The 22,009-nt window shown below is 36.7% G+C and overlaps 1 pseudogene; it reads left to right on the top strand.

The window, feature by feature from the left end:
• Positions 1–3,105: 3,105 nt before the first annotated feature.
• LOC149147879 (ethylene-response factor C3 pseudogene) lies at positions 3,106–3,958 on the top strand (annotated as a pseudogene).
• The last annotated feature ends 18,051 nt before the right edge of the window (positions 3,959–22,009 follow it).

Raw genomic sequence — 22,009 nt, 5'->3', positions numbered from 1 at the left:
CCTTGCTAAGATTGGAGTGAGCAACACATCCGCAATGGTTTGACATCCATTCTCACACACATTTTAGATGATGAGAGCCTTAACTACTCCATATTATCCTTCATGCCCCACATCCAAAGGTTTCACCCATTGTTGTATGCCTTCCGAAATGTCCTTACGAGGTGGGACTTGATACAAACCAATGTTGAAATAGGATTCGCACTCCCTAGCCAATCAATTCCCCAAGTGACTACTTATTTTTCCATAATTCAATATGGTACACATGGGAAATTCTAGATGCCACACCTCTCCCTGGAGAGGAAATTGAATTGAGTTAACACCCATGGTGTCACCCAAAAGAGTTTGAGGTAGATGGAGCGTGTTCCATCCATTTTCATAGTTTTTCATGATGAACTTAAACATCTTGTCCACTTGATGCCACCATAATCAGAGCTTTCCAGGTTGAAACATAGAGGTTAGCCTAGTCCCCCCTCCCAGGAATTTGAAGAAAGAAAGTCCTTAACCATTCTTCTTGTTGAGTCATTAGTGTTCTTGTTGCGTGTTTTGAATGCCCAGTGTACAAATCACCTAAATGCATGGTTATTATGGGATATGTAAATAAACCACCCTCTCATTAACAAGGAGAGTTCCAAGTTCTAACATAGTGTCCTTAATCACTAGGAATTGTTATTCCTTGTTATTTTTCCACAAAACATGCACCATTGAATGCTCTGCGAACCTTTTTAACATAGATTTAATCCTTTTGAATACAATACTTAACTTTATATTAGTAGGATAGGATCCCAATTGAAGATGATGTATTGTGTTTTGGAATTCCCACAATATGCTTAATTTACTAATATTTAGCAAGGAAGATTGAAGCAACCCTTGGAAAAGGGCATAAGCCTCTGCTTGATTGTTGGTGGCATGTGAAAGACTCTAAGAGATGGATAGTTCCACTTGTCCACTTGTACTAATGATCATTTCTTAGCTCCTAGTAGCCTTAATTAATTTTGCGATCTTAAGATAAATTTATATATGAAAGCAAAATAATTATGTTGTCTTTCTTATTATAATATTTTTTTTTGTTGGTTTGACCTAGGGGATTTGAACCTTGAATCTCATGATTTTATATATGTAAGAAAAATAATTATGTTTTCTTTTTTATTATAATATTTGTTTTTTTGGTTGGTTTGACCCATGGGAGATTTGAACCCTGAATCTTATGATTTACATAATATTTCATAACAAGGTGATTGCTAATTGAACTTCCATGTAGGCCTTTCTTATTATCATATTAAACAATATAAAATATTGATAATTAGAAGGTAAACTAATCACGCTTCAACCATAAATAGAATGCAATAATATCTTGATTAATAAAACAAAAATTTACCATAAATTTATGTGTATTATACTAATTGGGTAATAAAAGAATTATCTCAATCATTAATTTTTATAACAAAAATAGACAATAATTTACTAAATAAATTGAAATTTTATATATAATGTAATTATATTAATTGGATTTATTCTAAGTGGTTGGGAGGAATGATTGTTATCCTTTTCACCCAAGTTACACCAAGTTTTAGAATGTGGAGTGTGTTTTGATCCATCTATGTATGCACAAGTCATGAAAGTGCACTTTAATCCACTTATGTGTGTATAGAACATAAAATTACAATTTGGTCAACTTATATAAATAGTAGTCTTTGCCAATATAACCACACATTTTATAAATATCTCAAAAAACCTTATAATTTTACTATCAAGCCTTTATAAAAATTAAACTTTTCAAAAATATAAAAAAACCTGTCATCATTCATCATTAAACTTAACCTTATATAAATTAAATAAATTAATCCATAAAATATTTTATAATTTAAAAAATTCTAAAATTCTAAAATTAAACTTAACTTCATACCAAATCATATTCATTTCTAAACTTAAATTTATATTCATCTATAAATTTAAATTTGAAATTAGTAGTGAATGATAAATTACTAAAATTGTGAAGAATTTTAAAATTAGGAAAGGAAGATAGTAAATTAAATATATAAATTTGAATTTCAAAACAAGTTTTTAAATAAATAGAAATGTTATATAAATTATTAAAGAATTTTTTATTTATATTTATAAATATAAATTAGATAGATATTTATTGTTATTAAAAAAGAGTTAAATAAAGAGAATAGCATGATTTTATGTTTTTATATCTAATAATTCCAAGACTGGTTATACGGTTAATTTAGAATCACGGCTAAATCAAAGTAAACTTTGGTGCTAGGGCAAAAAGGTATGTCCTTTTCTTTAATCCGGGCAAAAGGGATGAATGCTTTATAAATTTTGGTTTTTTTTAGGTAAGTAAAGATGAATGTACAAATGAAATACTATAAATATTGTAATTTTTATTTAAAAATTTCAAAATCAAAATTTTATAATTTTGACAAAAATGGATGAATGCATTATAAATTTTGCTGGTAAGTAAAGATGAATGTACAAGTGAAATACTATAAATATTGTATTTTTTATTTAAAAACTTCAAAATCAAAATTTTATAATCCGGGCAAAAGGGATGAATGCTTTATAAATTTTGGTTATTATTCAGTAAATAAAAATGAATGTACAAATAAAATACTATAAATATTGTAGTTTAAAAACTTCAAAGTCTAAAATTTTTATAGATGGTATTTGGTAAATACTCCATCCGAATTATATCCACTCAGGTATATACACTGAATTTACACTGAATTTTAGATAGATTATTCTAGATTTCAGATTAAATTAAAATAAATAAATAAATATGAAAATCAGTAGTAGTTGAAAAAATAAAAATAACAAACTCTTGATGGGGTCACCGGGCCGGGTTATTTTAGGATCTGTACGGGCCACACTAAGATATTTTAAATCCTGTAATGACACACACTAGATTAATACCGCAATGTGCATATTGGATTCAGAGCACAATGTATAAGTTTGAGGGATTGAAGTTGCAAGGGTGGATTTACGTGTCAAATTAACCCACGTCAAGATAAGATTTGGGGTTGGAATTTCGTGTCTGTGATTGCGAGCTCTGGTGATGTGTATTTGAAGCAATCGACTCGGTCTTTGGCTCATGTGGTGAGATGTACCGAAAATTCCAATATGTTGGAGTTCGGGATCGACGTGCAATAACTACATAACCATGGATTGGAATTCACAGAGCTCTGTCAATGGGGCGAAGAATTATCCTGCAGATCATATCTCTAGCACCGATCCCACTCTTGGTGGCTGCTTTCCTGAAGAACTGAATCCTTTTCTTCTGAACGAGAACGAGTACGAGTACGAGGACATGGTTTTGTATGAAGTTCTCAAAGAAGCCATCAGCCATGGCTGGCACCCAACGTCCAGCAGTAATACTCAGATAAAAGGGCAGAGTAAGACGGGCGAGAGAAAAGAGGTCCAGAGATCGAAACCCACGAAGAAATTAAAAGCAGAGGTCTCGGTTGAAAAGCATTACAGAGGAGTGAGGAAGCGGCCGTGGGGCAAATACGCGGCAGAGATAAGGGACTCCGCGAGGCACGGAGTCCGCGTCTGGTTGGGAACTTTTGAAACGGGCGAGGATGCCGCCATGGCTTATGATCAAGCTGCCTTCGCCATGAGAGGCTCCAACGCTATTCTTAACTTCCCCGTTGAAGTCGTTCGGCGCAGGTCTTTCCAGCGCGGCCCGGTTCTTCCAGCATCCACCGTCAAATTCTCCTGCTGGTCTTCTGAAACCAGCTCCAGTACCCAGCTTTTCGACTGCAACAGCCGGATCCAGCAGCTCGATGAAACGCAGCCAGTACTGGAGTTCGAGACTCTCAGTGTGGATTACTTGGAGAAGCTTCTGGTATCCTCGCAAGGAGAGGCTGCTGATTTCTGATACTTGTGTTATCATTCCACTGATTTATCGTTTCTTGGTGTGATTTTATATAACAACGTCTAAATATATCACTGTAAATTCAATGGAAACTCTTCTTTTATTCTTATTGTTTTTAAAGTTAATAATTTCTAATAAAATTTTCAATCATTCAAATAAATTTATTCCATTGATAATCTCATCTAAAATTAAATCTCATTCCAGTTAAAGAATCAGAACATATTATTTCTTTCTAATAAAATTTTCAATCATTCAAATAAATTTATTCCATTGATAATCTCATCTAAAATTAAATCTCATTCCAGTTAAAGAATCAGAACATATTATTTGACAAATATAAATATAATTTTGATTATTATTTTTTTAAATTTAAATGTAGTTATATATCATATTATATAATATGAAAAAGGCGTACAAAATTCTGGAGTGGAATCTTGCCATAGGGTAAACTGGGACCTCCATCCGCCGAAAAATAAGAGCCTACTCATCTATTACATTTTAAGCTATCATTTCTCTGTTCCGTACAAAAGGTAACATCAATTCTGGCTAACAATACAATAACTCTGACATAAGGAATGGGAACTTTTCCTATAAAACAAGACGTTTTTTAATGCCATTTGTTAGTGGTTTTATTTTGACTGTGCTAAACCGTAATGTCAATCATAATTGTTGTAAATTTACCATTTAAGAGGTCAATTTTGTGGAGAATAGCCTACCATTGTATGCTTTTTTTTTTGATAACTTAGACAACAACGATCTTGATTAACATATATGTTAGAATGATTTTAAAATTTATTTTTTATATCTTCAGTTTTTGGGAAAACCTTCAAAGTTCTTTTGACTTTATTCACAGGGCCATTTACATCTTTTTGTATATATATTTTTTGGATGGTTTCTTTTATCTCCTCTAATTTTGGTAGGGTAGAAATTAGCCACTGCCTAGGTTTTTTTAGCAACATGATGAGTGTATTTAGGTATAAGGGATTTCAAAGGTATAGGTATTAGATTTTTTCCTGATCTTTTTTCCCTTTTTACTAGCTAGGAGGTTATTTTTTTTGGTTATTATTAATATACTAAGTTTAGACTTGAAGAAAGGAAAAATGATAGGAAATATATTAGAATGTTCAATAGAACTGCTTATGGAACTCTTTTTCCTTTTTTACTAGCTAGGAGGTTATTTCCTTTGGTTATTATTAAGATACTAAGTCTAGAATTGAAGAAAGGAAACATAATAGGAAATATATTGAAATGTTGAGTAGAACTACTTATGGAACTCTACAAAGTACTGAGAAAACTATTAAGACACTTCTAGAAGGGAGAAACCTCTTTCCATAGCCCAAGGGAATACAAACATCTTCTAGACCTTAGTAGGTCAAATTAACATATATCACACTTGAAAATTCTTGAAAGAAAGGTACGTAGAAAAAAGAACAAAACTAAAAATATATGGAGAGTGCTTAGGTAGTTAATTTTGTTTTTTGTTGTTGCATGCCAGAGGGCAAGAGAATCCTTATTGCAATGTGTCATTCTCTCTCTCCAAAAGGTAGAACAATAAAAAAAATTGGTGGAGAACTTCTGGTGGAGAAGACTTGAGAGTTATAGGATCATAAGTTCAGTGATGAAAATGGATCATCAACAATGAAGAGCACAATCTTTTTATTTATAATAAAAGAAATATTTGTTGTAAGAGATCAAGATCTAACTAATATAACCTTTATTTAGTTAAGTAACTAAAAAATAATGATTTATTGAGTTAAATAATGAAGATTGAGTATAATAGTTATAAATAATTAGCAAACAATGAGTTTATTAAATTACTTCTTTATGAGAGGGTAAAATAACTTTGAAATAATTTATAAATAATGATTTAATAAATTATTTCCATGAAAATATTTAAAAGATTAAGAAGTAATCAATAAATAAATTATTTATTAAATTATTATGATAGAAACAAAGAATGTGGGCGAAAATATATTAAATTATTTTCAACTAAATAGATAAAATTAGGAGAATAACATAAAATTAATGAATTAATGGGTTATCCTCGTGTAAATGAGTTAATTAATGGAGATAACCTAAGGAAAGTGGTTTCTTAGGCTATCCCCTTGGTGGATGTGGGTCTTAATGTGTAAAACCCATATTAACACACAGGGGCTTAACTCAATGAACCTCTAACATAGCACGTGCGTTTGTGGCATACTAAACAATACCCTTAATTTTCCTAAATATTGGAAAATAGCTCTAAAAATAACATTATTTAACCCCCTACCAATATGAACCCAATACATCTTTCCATTTTAAAAAACCCTACTTTAAGTAGATATTGTAGGTATCCATTTTTTCATTGACAATTTTTATACCTCTTTATATTTTTTCATTAAACTTTGAGCTCTATTTCTTATACCTTCCAATATAAAAACCCTTTACCCCTATTATATGCTCAATATATTATGTCATTTTTCCCTCAATATATATCCCCCAATATGAATGCACGTGGTATGGTATTGCTCCTCCAGTGGAGCCCCCGTGTATTAACATGAATGATTTTAATACGAAGAGCTTCGGCCTAAATCACACAAAGAGAGACATTTGTCGACGCGTTTCGAACCAACCAGTGTGGTTCATCGTCAAGACAAGTTGAAGAAACAGATCCAGCTTAGCAAGTTAAATAGACAGAGCAGAGCCTCCAACAGCTAAAAAGACCAACATCTACTTTGGACTGGGTACTGGGATCAAAACCCTTTTTTTAAGGAAAAAGGTACTCTAGGGGGACCAATCCCTTAAAATAAAATAAATAAAAATAATATCAAGATAATAGTTAGTTAAAAATATTAATAAATAATTAAAATAATAAGTAAAAAATTAATTCATGATAATAGTTAGTTAAGATAAATAATTAAAAATTATATTTAAGGGAGAAAATTACCCTAGAGGTGCAATCCCTAGAATAAAATAAATAAAAATAATTTTATGAATAAAATTATTAATAAATAATTATTAATTTAATAAAATTATTATAAATAACTAATTTTATGAATATAGTTAGTTAAATAATTGCAAAGTTATGTTAAATTAGTAATTAAAATAATTCATGATAATAGTTAGTTAAAATAAATAATTAAAAATTTTATTAAAAAATAAAATAATAAAATAATAATAATATAAATATATATATATATATATATATATATATATATATATATATATATATATATATATATATATATAATTATAATTATAATAATAATAATAATAATAATAATAAAAAAAAATTACCCTAGGGGAGCAATAAAATAAATAAAAAATAATTTAATGATAATAGTTAGTTAAAAATTAATAATAATAATAAAAAAAATTATTATGGATCACAGAAGCCTCAATTCAATAAATGAATGATTTTAGTTAGGTGATCAATTTCCGTGTGATAACAAAATTGATATTTTCATTGATCCATGACTTATAAGTGGTACTGTAATCTCTCGCTAGATAAAAATAAGCAAAGCTCGGGAAACTAGCATAGCTAAGGATGATTGCATGACAAAAGTATTCGCTTTTAAATAGGTTGTTTTCTAGTTTTCAAGTATATTTGATTCCAAACAAAGAATGACTTGAGTTCATGAAGAAAGATAACTCTTATTCTTTCAACTCCAAGTATATTTAGAAATATGTTGTGACTGCCAACTTTGGAAAAAGTTCTTGAACTTGTTGAGGTTGATGATGAAGTTTTGAATTAGCTTTGAATTGTTTCAGAAGGCAACTAGAAGGGATATTCATTTCATTTTCAAACCAGGGATTTGTATGATGCTTGCTTACCATAATGCATTATCTAATGCATTATCTATGCTAGAAAAAGTTTTTAGTTTATAACTCTACTTGTGAAGTTCTAGTAAATACGAATAAATACAGGGCAAAGGTTTCATACATTTCTAATAGAGTCACCAATGTTAAGGATAACGGAAGATAAATGTCTTACCAGCAAGGTAAACTACTTTAGCGGGGTCTAGAAGCAAGTGTTATAATACTATTACTGTTACCCAATCTAAACCAAAGGAAATAATAAATGCATCATTTTCAACCTTTTACAAACCAAGATTATTAATATAATTGTGATAAAATTATTGTAAAACCTAGGACAACCACATTAAACCTAATATTATTATAATCTTAAAATAAACCAACCTAATCTAAATAATAAAATCTAAAAGTTAATTATTAAATGTAATAAAGCTAATAAAACCTAAAAAATAATACTAGAATAATAAATAAATAAAACCGAAAGTATACTAATAAAACTTCATAAACCAGAATAAAAACATAAAGAAATAAAAATGTAAAGTAAAGTGAACAAATAAAACATCCTCAAACAAAATAAAAAACGTAAAGTAAACCTAAAGTAAATGAATGAAATTAAGCAATAAGCAATGTGTGTTTGCCCTCGTTGAATCAAAGAAGCAATGTGTCGTTAACCTAGTAAGGAAAAAAAAAGCAACAAACTAATCTAACATCATCCAATCTAATCAATGTATTATTACTATAGTTGGAAAAAAAAAAACTAATGTAACTTTACCACCAAAAAAAACAAAGCAATAAACTAATGTAACTTCAACTAGCTTGGAAGTAATGTATTATTACTATAGTTGAAACAAAAAGAAAAAAACAATAAACTAATGTAACTTTACCCCAAAAAAAACAAAACAATAAACTAATGTAACTTCAACTAGCTTGGAAGTATTACATTACAGGGATTTTAGGGTCAAAATTAAGCCTCAAAATGAAAAATATACAAATAAAGTCAACTTTAAAGGAACCAATAGGATTCAAGGTGATGATGTCATCCGTAGGGTAAATACTTTTAGAGAAAAGAAGAAAAAACATATTTTTGACTTATCTCCTTATATGTTTAGTCAAATTTCAAGTGTGAAAACTCGTTAGATAAAAAAAAAATGGATTTCAAATCCAATGAGTACCTACTCTTCATACTTTTGAGTAGTCATACACCAAGAAAAAAATCAAAATATATGAAAAAACATGTTTCTTGAAATAAACATATTTTTCCATGTATTTTCATTTTTTTTTAAAGTGGGTCTACTAAAAAGTATACATAATGAGTACTCATTAGATGCAGAATCTAATTTTGCATCCAATGAGTGTAAACACTTGAAATTTGAGTAAGTGTATAAGGAGATAAATAAAAAATACAATAAAAAAGATAGTTTTATTTATTTTCCTTTAAAAGTTTAGAATCTTATTTTTTATTATTTTTACTATTATTTTATTATTTTCCTTATGAGATCCATTTTAGATATCAAAATTACCATAATGGCTAACCCAATTGAAAAAAGATTGAAATTGTATAAAATGACCCATCATGGTAAGACTAGAAGGATAGATGTCCCATTGGAGTTTGGGATCCCCGCTCTAATTTCTGGTGATCTTCAGACTTCTTGGTCCTAGGATGAACTATGATTTTTTGATATATGTGACTTGCGAGTTGTTTCATATATCTGAGGAGGTTGCTAGTTTCCCATCATCCATTTTCTTTAAAAAAATTAAATCTATGGGAAGGGGTGACTGTATCAGAGAATAACATTTCTACACTCAATATTATGGTCAACAAATGAAGAGTTGTGCATACAAACAATCTTATATAATTTTAGCCATACACGTACATATGATTAAACAAAGTACTAGTCATGCAATAATGAATAGTAATCAATTGTATGGGAGTTATAAATTATAACCAAATATTAGATCTAGTTCTACAACAATGAATAAACACAATAATTGGTTGCACAAGAAACTTAATATGGAACATAATATTAAATCAAGTGTTTCAAGAATGAATAAATATTAATATACTCAACCAATTTAGAAATCAAACATATGCTACAAATTATAATGCCATAATACTCACATAAGGATGGGGACCTACCTCCCTAAAGGGAATACTAAAATGAAGCTATCAATCAGGAGTTGAACTTAATTCCTTACTGATATAAAGAAACATCACAATAACATGAATAATGTCTTTTAAACTTAATTCCTGGTTGACATAAAGAAACAAGACAAGAACATAAATAATGCCTTTTATAAAAGAAATAGGATTATGAGTTACAATTTATTGATCATTGATTCATAACGATGATGTCTCCTTATTTGAGTTAAGTACTGGTATTTTATACAAATTAAATTTCCCATTTTGAGTAAGAAATATTTGAAAACAATCATGAGGATTTGAGATCTTTAGGCTATTCCTAATAATCAAAATATGTTTATCATGAATACAGATTTAGTCCTAGGCATTAACTCTAATTTTATATTCATGCTAATAGGGTAGTTATCTTCGGATGGGATAGCTCATTACATTGTTGTCCTTTCCCACTGGCTATTACTCCACTTGGTCAATATTTTTGTTGTATCCATCATTGCTCTAGTTGGTGTAATTGAACCATAAGATAGTGATGTGAATCCACATATTTAGAGCTGCATTAATAGTCAACCATCAACACCACAACCACAATCAACTGATATTGTTGCAACAATGGTCCCATTGGTGTCACAACAATGTAGAATGAGGTCACAACAACACGACCAATGTCATAGCAACCGTAGTAGCACCTGTAACATGATTTGCACCATTTTTTTGGAAATATTGTTGTTGTTGTTTCAAAGACAGGGGTAGACTAGTTATGTCCGCGATACAGATTGGAAAATGAATATTATTGGAAATATTATTTTTGTACTGTTGATGCCCAATTTGGATACCCCATTTTTGATGGAATTTTTACTCTAATTTCATAGCTAAAATTGAATCATAGGATATGTGGTTAGAAATCTTATTCTGAGACCTTTCCACCAGTATATTGAACTCCATCTAACTCCATGCAAATGAGGAGCTATTGAATATTTTGTTATGATGACCCAACCAAATTACAAACAAGCCAACCCAACCAGTTATATAAGCTAGCCCCATAAGTGAACAGATAAAAACTATAAATAAAGGGAACATGAGCTCATTTGAACATTAATACATTTAAGAAGATATATGAAGTTGAGAGAGGAGCTGAGAAATAATTTTTGGATGATTCTTGAAGTCTAAAGGTGGAATCAAAAGTGTGATTTATGGGGTGAATGAGACATATTGGAATTTTTTCTATAAATTTTCTTTTGAGATGTTTCAAAATATCGATCTTAGAGGTCATAGGGAGAAGATCTTCATGTACTTGTGGCTAAAATTTCAGACCTTGTTTTGCTATAATTTTGTAGATATGCTATGAGGAAGTTAGGCCTCTTGAATGCTTCCAAGATCTTCTTCAAACATGTTAGCTTGGTATTTCCACTATAAGTTTTCTTCTAGGATGTTTTAGAATGTGAGACTTGGAGTATACAAATATAATATCTTCACATACCTATGGAAAACCTCAATTCACTAACATTTTGGATATATTGTATGAGGAAGTCAAGCTTCTTGAATGCTCATAAAATCAACTTCAAACATGTTAGCTTGGTATTTCCATTATAATTTTTTTCTATGATGTTTCAAAATATGAAATATGGAGGAGATATAAAAGATGTTATCACCTAAAAAGTTACCAGTTAACCATAATTCACTAGGTTGATTGGAATATACCATGTATCATGGTTTTACGCATTAAATCTCACTTTCACCATAGGAAATAATTTAGAGAGCCACTTTCCTAATTTATTTTTGTTTAATTATTTTACCTACATGAGGATAACCCATAATTCATTAATTTTAAGTTATTCTTATATTTTTACCTATTAACGTTAAAATAATTAAATTAGTTTTCACCCACATTTTCCAGTAGGAATAATTAAATAAATCAGTATTTATTTATTATTCCTAAATATATTTAATATTCTCTTACGAATAATTTATTAAATCATTATTTAAATTATTTCTAATCCATTTCACTGTTTCACCTAGAAATAATTAAATAGACCCATTTTGTTTATTAATTATTTCACCCACTTTTATTAATTAACTCAAAATGTCATCATTTTTTGAGTTAGTTTACTAAATAAAGGTTACAGATCATTTCTTTAACCTTTCCCCTTCCCAAAAATAATAAAATACCCATGATATTTATTTTAATTTGGTCCAACAAATATTTTATTATTTGACCATATCAAAACTAATCTAGCATTTGTTATAAATAGAGAGATTTTTCTCCTCTCCCTTTACCATGACCACTTCATCAATGTTATTTTGATCTTGTGTCTTTCAAGCTCAGATGATGAGATCCTGAACTACTCCATCTTATCCTTCATGTCTTGCATCCAAAGGTTCCACCCATTGTTCTATGCCCGCTTGAATGTCCATATAGGGTGGGACTTGATAGAGACCAATGCTAAAATAGGATTCAAACTCCCTAGCCTATCAATTCCCTAAGAAACTACTTATCTTTCCATAATTCAATATCCTGCACAAGGGCGATTGTTGGCTTGTTGGGGCCTGACCCAGGTTTAGAAGTGATTTAGCTAAACAAATCCCGAAACTACCAGCCCTTTCGGCAACAGTCCGCGGTGCGCGAACTGAGGCCTCACCCGAGGTAGTATGGGAGGGTGTTGGAACCAGGTTTCTGCACCCTAGGGAGGTCTTGATGAAGTCTGGGAAGTTCGCGAACTGATCCTACATGCTTGCGCTGCTCCGCACAGCTGTCTAACCTTCGCGTAGCTCTGTAAAGAGCGCGAAGAGGTGTTGTCTAGATCCTTTAGCCTTACTGTGTTATTATTATAGATCTTAACTTAATTATGTGAGCCCAATATTCGCATCAATCATTCAACATTTATAACAAGTGCGCGCAATCATAAACTGTAAAGAGATGCAAAGATATAACAGAAGCATAAACACACAGATCTACGAGCAGATGCACAATATTTCAGAATCAACTTATCTTTTATTAAACCTCTGTTCAGATATAGTCCCAGCTCCGTCCTGTGCACTTAGCTGCAGGGGTCCACGCACACAGCTACGGACCCTACCAGGCCTCTGCGCACACAGCTGCAGAGCCTCTTCCTATTCCTACAACCCATGACTCGGACTTACAGACTCAATGCAAATTCCTTATTCAAAACCCATACATGGCTTAAGGTCCCGGCTAAAAAATGACTTCTACACTTAGAGTCTCGCTCTATTTATAAATTCCCATGGTCCGCAGACCATGGGTAGGCCGACCCATCCTATATTAAATTACAATATTTTAGGGTGGACAGCCTTAGACTCTCGCGCTCTGCACCCGCATTTTGCGGGGTATTTGCATTACATTGACCAAAACTCGGGCTACAAGGCTCAAAAACCTATTATGGGGGGATCCGCTGCCCAACAGGCCCCCAACACAATCATTGTGACTCGTCCCGAGTTACTCGGATGGTGCGGTGATCTTCACACGAAGTCCATTCAGCAACTTCTACGCTTTGCTGACGTCTGCCACACATTCCTTCGTTTTCCGCTATATCAATTGTGCGCGACCCTCTGATGTATCATTGCCAGAGGCACCTTCCTGCCTTAATGCATATGTATCTTGCATCTGGGCCAGCTTTCCCTTGATCATGGTGGTGATCATGAATTTTTCCTCGAGCCAAGGATGGATGCGTGCTTTAAGCCTTGCTTCTTTCTATCGCGCGGCGTCCACCTATTCCTTTAGAGCCTGGGCTTCCCTCATTTTGGCCAGTCGCTGAGTAAGGGCGACCATTTCCGCGTTCCCCCGAACATTGTCATAGGCTTGCTACAACTCCTGTGCTTTTGTCTCTAAATGCTGTAGTGTTGGGTCTTCTTGCAGTGAGTTGAGGGTGAAAAGTGACTGATCCAACAAGCCCATCCAGTCCTGTACGGCGTGCTCTATTGCCCAGCCCCGATTGAATGGCGCGGTGGCACTACTCTCTGACTTCCGGGGGTGTAAAGGGCTGCGCCTTCAGTCGCAGCTCCGCGATCTGCAAGTTTAGCTCCAACTGAACCTTCATGGCCTCCTCTAGGGCGTTGCAGACTCTAGTTTCTAGCTGTTGAATCTTTTCCGTTGTTGGGAGTACTGCCGACACGACCAACTCTGGTATGCTGCTATAGGCCTCCTTCATGGCCTATTCCAATCCCTGGGTTTATGCGACTAGGTTGTCACGCTACAGGCTGATCCGTTCTAAATTTACTTTCTGCTCGCTCAAGACTTGGAGGGCGGGCCCTACCTGGCGTGAAGCTCAATAGTTACCCCATCCTACAGCTAGTATAGGGTTTTCCTAGGGAGGGCAGCCAAATTCAACCCCTAACCCCTCATGTCATCCTTGGTTGTTGCCACAACTGCGCCTTCTAGTAACACCAAAGTGTTCATTGTGTGGGCGCGCAACATCTGCTCGGCTTCGGATGCACCTTCCGCAAGGTGTGGTGTCATCATTCCTGGGGGTCGCACCTGTAATGCCTGCAACTGCGCTTTGAGTGCCCCCAACACAATTGTCTGCTCCGCAATCAATTCTTCGAAAGCATCCCTGGTGGCATCGGGAACTAGTTCGCTTATGTCAACAAGGTCTCCCTTGGAGGTCTTTGTTGCCTTTGTCTTTTTTCGCGCGGTTGGCTTCTCCTGGACGCGCGACCTCTTGAGTTGGGTCGATTTTGGTGTGGGGTCCATGCATTCCTCTGTCTCAGCCTCCCCCTGTATGTCCTACTCCATGGACATTTTCTGGCCTTCCTCGGTCTCTTCGGTGGGCGTGGTTGTGGTTTCTGCCATCTGCATTGTCGCTGCATCCTCAACCACCTTTCGCTACGTGGCCGCTTCCTGTTCCTGGCACTTTCTCTCCTCCAGCTTTGTGATGCACAACTTGGTTTCCTTCTTCCACTGCTGTGCTGCGATCTTTTCCAGTTCTGCCAAGTCCAGAGTGTGCCACTCCCGAGACCATGACGCCATCACATCGAAGATTACATCATCCATTGAAATGAATAGAAGCTTCACCCATGTTCGTGCTGGATCCTTTCGCGCCCAAATATATAGATTATGCATATTTGCCTTAAACTCTGCCGCACTTTGCAAACTGTTATATATTGTAGGGGATAAGTGCGGCCTGTGGTTGATCCATGTTCGGATGCTCGCCTCCATGAGCACCCAGAACACCTTTATCTCGCGAATCCTCGTCGCGTCTTTCGTAGCCCAGAGCGAGGTGTACCTCACGGCCTCAGGCAGGTTCCTCTCAATGGTGGGAAACTGGCTGTCCTCCGATAGCTCCCCAGCAACCGACAGGATGGATAAGAGAAACCACGCGTATTTGAAGGTCTTACCCTGCTCCTGGGCCTCCCTACAATTTGTCAAAAACTCATCGTAGAGAAACTGCGCCCAATTGAATTGGACCCCCTCTTCACATTGCTCTGCCAATGCAATGACATATGCTGGCACTTTGTCTGTGCGACATTTCCTCATTAGCTTGTCGGCCAGTAGCTGGGTGGCTACGCGCACCCCTTGGTCCTTGATGGTTGCGATTACATACCCTCACTTCCTCTTCTCCAGCTTATATTTGGTCTTCATAGCTTCTACGAGGGCCAAGTCGTTGCTCTTTCCTGCTATGGCTGCGGGATTGTTTCCCTTGATGGGCAACCGCGAAATCCAGTGAATTAAATCGGCCATGATGGGAATCGGCTCCTCCAGCCAGAGATACCCATCATGTAATAGGCACAGTAGCTGTCGAATGACAAAAATTGTGATGGGCACGCGGTGGTAGTGGGGTATCCACCGCAGATGGAGTAACCCAGCCTTCTCCACACAGTGTAACCATTTCTTCTGCAACAATTTCTCCGTGGCCAACTGTGGGAACTTCTTGCTGTCCGCGAGGTCCCAGTCTTCGAACTTTATATTAGGTACCCATCCCATTGGTGGACCTTCAAACATTATTTCATTCGGAAGGATTGGGGTCTGGAGTGCACTCTTCGTGGCCTCCAGGTCCTTCGGTATCTTGGTTGTCCCCTTCCATGGGGGCATATAGGGGAGTAACTTTATCGCCGAAGGCACTTGGGAGACATTCTCCGCCTCATCGTCCTATGCTTCAATTTGGGCGATTAGGGCTTGCAAATATTCCTCCTCTTCCTCTGTTTCAAAGGTGACAGCTTTGCCGTTCTCTGCCATTGACAATCTACTAAACCGCGGGTTCCTTGGTGATACCTAGACTAGCCCCATTGTCTGCATGTCTTTCTGTGGTCACGGTGTGCATGGGGACTTTGGAACCTCTGGTGCAGCTACCACCTCTCTAGGCTCCTCCTAGATCATACGGGGCTCTGGGGTATCTTCCACGAATCGCACTCTGGTTCTCGCAGCTGTCATCGTGTCTACACTGCATCCATATGGTCGCGTACTCAAGGGTGGCAGGGGTGCTTGGTGCTCAATGCTCTGTACTGGCTCAATTCTTAAACAACCAAGTGTTGCCTCGAGGCTAACCCTATTTTCTCGACCTATTTTCTCGGCGTGGCCTACTTGCGTGACTTCGGTTTCCAGTTTGATGATTTCTTCATCTAACGTCATGCTTTTCTTCCTCAGTCATGCCCAATCTTCATCGAGTTCACGAAGTTTTAGGCTCCCTTGCTGAATGGCTTCCTATAACTGCCTAATTCCTTTACCCAAGTCCTCACGCCCTGTCCCAACTGCGGGAGCCGTGGTGTTAAATTTAGGTATGTTCTATGCTAGAGAAATTTATTTCAAATTTCATAGTTAGCTCAATATCTTTTCCAGATTAGCAATCACATCAGCATTAAATTAAACTGTAGATAGAACATAAAGATAAATCGCAGAAGACAAGACAAGACAAGAGGACACAAGATATGGTGCTAGCCAGGGACAAACCCCAATGTGGGGAAACCATTGATAAATTCTTCTTCTATGTTCTTCAATAGTTCAGCAGAGAGATAGTACATATACATCAGAAGTCAACAATTTGACTTGACAAGATCAAAGTAGAGATCTTCACCATGAAGATGACATAATGAGGTTGCAGATCTGATGACAAGGACTGCAGATCTAATCTTATGTGACAGCATATTTCTTCAAGGTGATCCCATCAACATACTACATCCAACCATGCTACATCCAATCATGTGCATCTTCCAGATTGTTGTTGTTTTCCTGCAATACTAGCTGTCACTGCTATATGAGCCGGTGCATCAAGCTTCAGTTCATCCTTGATACAGTCATGATCCAAGTTGAGATTTTAGTACTGCCATATTTGCAAGACTGATTTGTGCAACCCTTAACACAATCTATGCTGCTAGCTATGGCCTGTGGCCTAGCCCAGCAGCAAGTAAGGTCTACACACAGTACCCACCTATCTTTATCCTTGAACAACAATGTCTTCCAATCTTCTCCTGAGAGATCTTCTTAGACAGACTTGTTTTAACTTCTGTTTGAGGCTGCACTATTTCTTCATTATGGTTCTACCCCTCAAGAACAATGTCAACATGCCCAAAACAGATCTCAAGTGAGTCACGCTCTCACTTACAACAATGTGGCATAAGGACATTATCATTTTGTTGTTCCTCCAGCTAGCTCACTGCTGCACCATGATTGCTTCATTAAGATCTTCTTTACTGCTTTAGCCTTCATCGAGTTTATGATCTAATACAATGTGTCGAGGCTGCTACAGGCATATCATAGATGTGTGAAGGCTGATGGTATTCTATTCATGGTTACTGCGTCCTCATGCCAAGAATCATCACTTCAATTGAGTGCCCAGATCACATGCTACCTGATCTTACTCCACCAGTTCCAGGGAAAATTTTAAGAACCCCCCCTAAATTTATAAATATAATAAATGGGCGAATCTCCATGGTATATAGGAAAAATGGAAGGCGATTTTATCAATAATATAATATGTATATATAATTTTTTGGCGAATCTCTCACCAGGCATGGCGAATATTTTACTCAATTATAAAATCTTGTAAGATCTTGGCGAGTCTTTCACTAAATAATAAAACTTTGTAAAGTCCTAGTGAATCTTAGCATAGGCTACATGCTGGTTTAATTCCCCCATTTAAATAGGCTAGGTGAATACCATGGGTCAATACCATGTGCCATTTTGGTGAATACCATGGGTCAATACCATGTGTCATTTTTATTTTTATTAATTCTAATATTAGGGTTAATAATGGTTTTTTGCATGGTATTAATAACAATCTAGTCCATGGTATTTGTCCCATAGTATTTTGGCCATAGATTTCACCTAAATATAACCCATTTTTTGAGTGTTCGTAAATATAAGGTGACTTATGGAGTAAATATAAAAAAATGTTTTATTTGTTTACCATACCTCTAGTTTATTTATATTTTTATTAATCTACATTATATTTTTATTTATTTACCATACCTTTTGAGTAAGTATAAAAAGACATTTTATTTATTTACCATACCTTCACTTTACTTATATTTTTATTTGTTTACACCCTTACATGTATATAAGGTGACTTATGGAGTAAATATAAAAAATGTTTTATTTATTTACCATACCTCTCATTTATTTATATTTTTATTAATTTACCATACCTCTTTTATAAATATGGTATTTGGCCCATAGGATTCACTTAAATAAAACCTATTCTTGAAAATGGGCGAATGGACTCACTTAAATAAAACCTATTCTTGAAAATGGGCGAATGGAAGGTTGTAAGTCCTAATTTCAAGGGCTAAATTTACCTTTTTTACCCTCTCCCTTAAAATAAGGTGGGCTATTTGAGGTGATTTGTAAAAATGTACTATGATACAAAATATTTGCCCACTAAAAATTTAAAACCCCTTAATTTCGCCAAAGGGCGAACATTCGCCCCTAAAATTATCTTTGACCAGTTCACATGCTGCTTGCTCTACGCTGCCAGATCCATTCTGCAAGATCACACACTGCTTGATCTACGTTGCCTGATCTACACTACCAAATCCCACGTTGCCAGATCAGAGAACATCTCAGGATGTCGAGAGTGTCCAAAACCCAAACGATTGCTGTGTCCTTACATGAGGCCATGACTGCACCAAAGTGCAGTCAATACCCTACTGCAGAGACTGTGGCTCCCTTATGCGAATATTTCTGCGTGTAGATCTCCTCATAAGACTCCGACTTACTACGGCTAGGGCATCATTGCGGCTATGACTAGGGCATCACTGCTGCTTACTGCGGCTAGGGCATCGCTGCTTACTACGGCTAGGGCATCACTGCGGCTGCAACTAGGGATCACTACGGCTGCGGCTAGGGCATCACTGCGGCTACGGCTAGGGCATCACTGCGACTACGGCTAGGGCATCACTGTAGCTATGGCTAGGGCATCACCTTTAGGCCAGTGTATAGGGCATCACTACGGCTACGGCTAGGGCATCACTGCGGCTGCGGCTAGGGCATCACTGTGGCTATGGCTAGGGCATCACCTTTAGGCCAGTGTATAGGGCATCACTACGGCTACGGCTAGGTCATCACTGCAGCTGCGGCTAGGGCATCACTGCGGTTGTAGCTAGGGCATCACTACGACTGCAGCTAGGGCATCACTACATCTGCAGCTAGGGCATCACTGTGGTTGTGGCTAGGGAATCACTATGGCTGCGGTTAGGGCATCACTGCGGCTACGTCTAGGGCATTTCCTTTAGGCCAGTGTATAGGGCATCACTGCGGCTACGGCTAGGGCATCACCTTTAGGCCAGCATATACTCTTTGTGTCTCTCCTTCACTAAAACCCAAAGACGTGGAGAGGAGGAGATCACTCGAAGAGTAAGTGTGTGACAAATGACTTCAAGTCCTCTTCTATTTATACTAAAAACGTAGAGGTTGAATAGACATGACGGCTGGGCTTCTGAGCCTACATAAGTTGCTGGCCGACTTGACAATTTGTCCATAATCTAAATAAATTCATATCTTCATAAATACTTATTGGAATTGGATGATCTTTAGATCAATCCTACACCTCTCAATGAGAGGGATTCAAGAAAAATATCATCTGCCATAAATAATATGACCCACATGGAGTTTGGCCCTAGTTGCCAATTTTAACACTCCCTCTCGACTAGGGAGAACTCCATTCGCTGATCCATATGTCTGACTGTACTATCTCTGCCATCAGTGTCTTGCATTGCTCTTCTTTGCTCTGCTCAGCTTTACTGAGCTCAACTCAGCTCTACTCAGCTTTGCTCAGCTCTGCTTAGCTCTGCTAAACCATGAAGAAGAAGAATAAATCGAGAATGTCTCATGCCATCCTCCACTGACCTGAAGTTAGTCTAAAGTGTGTACCACTTTCACTGGTCCCATACTAGTCCTCTACTGACCTGAAGTCAGTTTTAGAGGGTGTACCACTCTCATTGTCCCAGACCAGTCCTCTACTAACCCAAAGTCACTTTCAGAGGGTGTACCACTCTCACTGGTCTCAGACCAGTATCATTGATCCCAGATCAATGAAGGTCATCCTAGCATAGGGAGTACGATAGATACAATGATGAATCCATCGGTACTACTATGGTCCCTATCCTCATTTCCTTGCTCATTGATCAGATGAGAGGTACTTCCCATGAGTCCCACACTGCATGGGTAGGATGCCTCGATAGGAGAACTAATCATCCTATCCACAGGAGAACGAATCATCCTGTCCATTGGATGCCATGGAGAACTAATCATCCTGGTCTACAGGAGAACGAATCATCTTGTTCCACAATCGCCACGGAGAACGAATCATCCTGGCCCACATGAGAATGAATCATCCTATTCCACAATTTCCACAGAGAGTGAATCCTCTACTAACCTGGAGTCAGTTTCAGAGGGTGTACCACTCTCACTTGTCTCAGACCAGTATCATTGATCCCAGATCAATGAAGGTCATCCTAGCATAGGGAGCATGATAGATACAACGACGCATCCATCGGTACTACTATGGTCCCTATCCTCATTTCCCTGCTCATTGATCAGATGAGAGGTACTTCCCATTAGTCCCACACGGCATGGTTAGGATGCCTTGATAGGAGAACTAATCATCCTGTCCACAGGAGAACGAATCATCCTGTCTAGTGGATGCCACGGAGAACTAATCATCCTGGTCTACAGGAGAACGAATCATCTTGTTCCACAATCGCCATGGAGAACGAATCATCCTGGCCCACATGAGAACAAATCATCCTGTTCCACAATTGCCACAGAGAGCGAATCATCCTTGCCCACAGGAGAACGAATCATCTTGTTCCACAAGCGCCACGGAGAGTGAATCATCCTAGCCCACAGGAGAACGACACATCCTGTTCATAGCGTACCACCAGGGGAGGGTGAGTCACCTTGTGGTCGTATGTTGCTCCAGTAAGTACCCCAAGCCCCCAGAGCTCCCAGAGCTCAATGTATGCAACATGCAAGACCCTTTTACAAGGGTCTCTCAACGACTCCAAGTCATTTGATAAAATCATAGATTTGATCTTTCCCCGGGGCTTCGACAAAATGTAGCGACCTGTACATCATTTCACTGCGATGGAGCTTCCTCGCTCATTGACTTACCATATCCCAGATAAGGTAGTATCTGATGTCTATCTGCCGGAGCAATCATCGAATACGAGATTCCTCAATAATCGAATCCCACTTATGGTTGTCACAGAGAATCACAGTGGTATTCATCATGTGTACAAACAGCTCACTGAAGAGCTTCCTCAACTAGGCAGCTTCATATGAGATCATACTCGTAGATATGTATTTGGTCTCGGTGGTGCTTATAACAACCGATTTCTGCTTCTTGCTCATCCATGATATCGAAGTAGAATCTAAAGAGAACCAGCACTGAGAAGTGCTCTAGTGTTCCTCCACATTGCTTGCCCAGTCAGCATTCGAATAATCATGCAGTTTCATATTTCCGGCAGTGTATCTCAATCCATGAGAGATTGCGCCCCGAAGATATCTCAGAAGATTCTTGGCACCAATCCAGTAAGGCTTAACCAAATATGAGCGCACTGTGCTAACTATAAAACATATGTCCGGATGGAAGTTCACCAAGAACATCAATGTGAATGAGTTTATGAAACTCAGAGGCATTTCCCAAATTTGGTCCAACATCACTACCATATAACTTCTAAAAGTTAAGATCCTTGAGGTAGTCACAGGCTTGCAGTTTATCATTCCACATTCGGAATCCAAATCCCTCTTAATT

The sequence above is a fragment of the Pinus tabuliformis genome, chromosome 9, assembly GCF_031772625.1.
Source record: "Pinus tabuliformis cultivar Carrire ecotype Pingquan chromosome 9, CPIR1, whole genome shotgun sequence".
NCBI classification, from domain to species: domain Eukaryota; kingdom Viridiplantae; phylum Streptophyta; class Pinopsida; order Pinales; family Pinaceae; genus Pinus; species Pinus tabuliformis.
This window is presented reverse-complemented; position numbering and strand designations above follow the sequence as displayed.